Raw genomic sequence first — 4338 nt, forward strand, 5'->3', positions numbered from 1 at the left:
CATAAGGTGCAGAATGAAAATGCTCGATAATATTATTTACCTCTTCTTCTGGAACGCAACGGAGAAAAATGCCATCTTTACCCCTTTTGAAAAGGAGTGGTTCGTCCCAATAGAAGTTTCTCACATCGTGGAAGACTTTCTTCTTGCGGTGGTAGTCAAGATCAGAGGGTACTATATCAGCAGCTAGGTAATTAACGAAATTTGCATACCAGGGTACGTTACTTATTGCTAAGGAATTTTGAGGGTGCTCATAAGGATCTAGGTTATTATCTTCAATGGTTTCTACTCTAGCGATCAGTCTATCATAGGCGAAGTCATCATTTATGGGTACTAGTTCAGGTTTTAGATGTTCTAGCCTAGAAAGGTGATCGGCTACTACATTTTCAGTGCCTTTTTTATCTCTTATGTCTAAATCAAACTCTTGTAGTAATAGAATCCATCAGAGTAACCTGGGCTTGGCATCTTTTTTACTTAATAGGTAACGAATGGCAGCATGATTGGTGTAAACAATAATTTTTGCTCCTACTAGATAAGATCTAAATTTGTCTATAGCGAAAACTACAATGAGTAATTCTTTTTCAGTTGTTGCGTAGTTAAGTTGGGCAGCATCTAGGGTTCTACTGGCATAATAAATGGTATGTAATTCTTTATCTTTCCTTTGTCCTAGAACGGATCCAACTGCATAATCACTAGCATCGCACATTATCTCGAAAGGTTCCGACCAATCAGGTGGTTTCATAATGGGTGCAGATACTAATGCTTGCTTTAAAAGATTAAATGTGTCATTACATTTTTCATCGAAAATGAATTCAGCATCTTTCATTAAAAGTCCGATTAAAGGTTTAGTTATTTTGGAGAAGTCTTTAATAAAACGCCGGTAGAATCCAGCGTGTCCAAGGAAGCTTCGGACTTCTCTGATGGTTTTTGGGGGTTTTAGGTTTTCTATAACTTCTATTTTAGCTTTATCTACCTCTATACCTTTTTTGGAAACTATATGTCCTAAAACTATTCCTTCGGTTACCATGAAATGACATTTTTCCCAGTTTAGCACGAGGTTCACCTCCATGCATCTCTCCAGGATTTTCTCAAGGTTAGCAAGACAATTGTGGAAATCAAATCCGCAAACCGAGAAATCATCCATAAACACTTCCATGATACTATCTAGGTAATCAACGAAGATTGACATCATGCAGCGTTGGAAAGTAGCTGGGGCATTACAGAGGCCGAACGACATTCGTCTGTAGGCAAAAGTTCCATAAGGGCATATAAAGGTATTTTTTTCTTGATCTTCGGGGTGGATAGGTATTTGGAAGAATCCAGAGTATCCATCTAGATAGCAGAAGTAAGAGTGTCTGGCTAGACGCTCCAACATCTGGTCTATAAATGGTAAAGGGAAATGATCCTTCCTAGTTGCTTTATTTAATTTTCTATAATCTATACACATCCGCCATCCTCCTTCTAAACGTTTTGCTACATGTTCGCCTTTATCGTTTTGCACGACTGTGATGCCTCCCTTTTTAGGTACTACATGCACAGGGCTCACCCACTTACTGTCCGAGATCTAGTAGATGATACCTGCCTCAAGTAACTTAAGAACTTCCTTTTTAACAACATCACTTATTATAGGGTGTATTCTTCTCTGACGTTCCCTAGAGGGTTTTGAATCTTCTTCGAGCGAAATCCGATGCATGCATACGGATGGACTTATACCTTTCAAGTCAGAGATATTATATCCTAAGGCTGAGGGATATCTTCGTAAAACGTCTAAAAGTTGGTTCGTTTCCTCTTGGCTCAAGGTAGCGCTAACTATAACTGGACGGTTCATCTTTTCATCGAGGAACTCATATCTCAGGTTCTTAGGCAGTTCCTTAAGTTCTAAGGTTGGTTTCTTAGGGCATGGCATAGGATCTGGAGTAAGGGATAAACATTCGTAAAGGTTATCATCGATGTAGGGTTTCTTAAAGTCATCATCTTCCCTTATGAGAGTTGATGGTAACTTAATTGTTTTTATAATTTCTTTTTGTTCTAATTCTCTAACACATTCATCAATGATATCTAAGGCATAACACGAGTCTCCTATCACAGGTGCCATAAGAAATTTCGAAAGTATAAATTCTATTTTCTCGTCACCTACCTCAAATGTCAACTTTCCTTTCTTGACATCTACCTAGAAAGATTGGTATATCATTGTCCTCTTTGATGCCCATGACAACAAAATCAGTAGGGATAAATAACTGACCTATCCTAACAGAAACATCTTCTAAAATGCCTATCGGATACTTAACAGATCTATCGGCTAACTGAAGTGACATCTTAGTGGGTTGTAATTCTCCTAAGTTTAACCTCTCACAAACTGCTAAAGGCATTAGGCTCACAGTAGCTCCTAAGTCTAGAAAAGCTTTTTCGATGACATGATTACCCAAAAGGCAAGGATTGGAGAAATTTCCAGGATCTTTATCTTTCTTTGCTAATTTGTCCTCGGAAATAGCATTACATTCCAAAGGCTTCAGATCATCAAGTCTACGTTTGTTGGTAAGGATGTCTTTGAGAAACTTTGCATAAGAAGGTATTTGGGTGATGGCTTCTGTGAAAGGGATTTCTACATGAAGTTTTTCTATAACTTTAATAAATTTTTGATATTGTTTATTAATCTGGGTTTGTTTGAGTCTTTGCAGATATGGTATAGGTGGTTTATATGGCGGGGGTGGTACGTAAGTTTTATCTTTAGGTTCTTCTCCTTTCTCTCGACCTTCCTGGTTTTCAGATTCCTCTGGTCCCTTTACTTCGTCCGGGGGTTTGGCACATTCCTTAGAAGTTTCGGGTTCACTCAATCTAGGGTTTGGTGGCTCATCATAAGCGTTCCCACTTCGTAGGGTAATGGCATTGGCTTGTCCTCTCGGATTTTGTTGAGGTTGTCCAGGGAACTGTCCTCCAGGTGTAGTATGAGGGGCTTGGTTTAAAGCTACCTGAGAGATCTGGGTTTCAAGCATCTTGGTATGAGTAACTATTTGGTCAACCTTGGTTCCTAACTGAGTAATCAATTCGTTAACATGAATGTTTTGGTTCATGAACTCCTTGTTTTGTTGGGTTTGAGCGGTGATAAAATTTTCCATAATTTTCTCAAGGCTCGGCTTTGGTGGTACAGGTTGCATAGGTTGATTTGATCTAGGGGCTTGATAACTAGGTCTCGGAGGTGCATTATTTTGGATAGGGTTATTGTTTTTATAGGAGAAGTTCGGGAGATTCCTCCATCCAGGGTTATAGGTATTCGAATATGGGTTCCCTTGGGTGTAGTTTACTTGCTCAGAGCGGGTTTCGCTTAATAGACTGCATTCTGCAGATTGGTGTCCTTTGGTTCCACGTATCTCACAATCCGATGAAACTGCGGCTACAGTATTCGGGTTTATGCACATATGCTCGACTTTGAGGGCTAATGCGTCCATTTTAGCTTGCATCATGTCTATAGAGCTTAGTTCATGCACTCCTCCTTGGGCTTCCTTCTTCTCAACTGTCGCTCGTTCGACTCCCCATGATTGATGGTTTTGAGCCATATCTTCGATGAGGGCACTAGCTTCAGGATAAGGTTTGTTCATCAGAGCACCGCCTGCGGCAGCGTCGATGGTCATCTTTGTGTTGTAATGAAGTCCATTATAGAAGGTTTGAATGATTAACCAATTTTCTAAGCCATGATGTGGGCATGCTCGTAACAACTCTTTATATCTCTCCCAAGCTTCGAACAACGATTCTCCTTGGTTTTGGGTAAATCTAGTTATATGGTTTCGAAGAACGGAGGTTTTACTCGGGGGAAAATATCTAGCAAGAAAAACTCTTCTAAGGTTATCCCAAGTTGTAATGGAATTGGGTGGAAGGGAATCTAACCATGATAAGGCTTTATCTTTGAGGGAAAAAGGAAATAATCTTAAACGTATTACCTCAGGAGAAGCTCCATTGGTTTTAAAAGTGTCTGCTAATTGAAGAAACATTTTTAAATGTTGGTTTGGGTTCTCAGTGGCGAGACCCGCGAATTGTCTCTGCTGCACTAGTTGTAACAGAGATGGTTTAAGTTCAAAATTATTAGCTGGGATGGTTGGGTTTACTATACTAGAACTAGGTTCTTCATTAGATGGTTAAGCGAAGTCCTTAAGAGGTCTTTGGTTTTTATCTTCGGCCATAGCTCTCTTAATTCTATGAAAGAATAAATGTGCGCGAGCGTAACGTTCAGGTTCCGCCAAAGGGTATACTAAGCTTAAACTTCCGGTGCTGCGAGTTCTTCGCATTGACCGGCGGGAAATAGCCTAAGTCTAAACGATATAACAACAGGAAAATGAAATTTGACGA

General features: G+C 39.7%; 1 non-coding gene across 1 annotated transcript; it reads left to right on the plus strand.

The window, feature by feature from the left end:
• Nucleotides 1–3681: 3681 nt before the first annotated feature.
• LOC127125090 (small nucleolar RNA R71) lies at nt 3682–3788 on the plus strand. The gene has a single exon (XR_007804551.1). It is a non-coding gene; the product is annotated as a small nucleolar RNA R71 (small nucleolar RNA).
• Nucleotides 3789–4338: the final 550 nt, after the last annotated feature.

Source organism: Lathyrus oleraceus, chromosome 2 (genome assembly GCF_024323335.1).
Source record: "Lathyrus oleraceus cultivar Zhongwan6 chromosome 2, CAAS_Psat_ZW6_1.0, whole genome shotgun sequence".
Taxonomy (NCBI): Eukaryota; Viridiplantae; Streptophyta; class Magnoliopsida; order Fabales; family Fabaceae; genus Lathyrus; species Lathyrus oleraceus.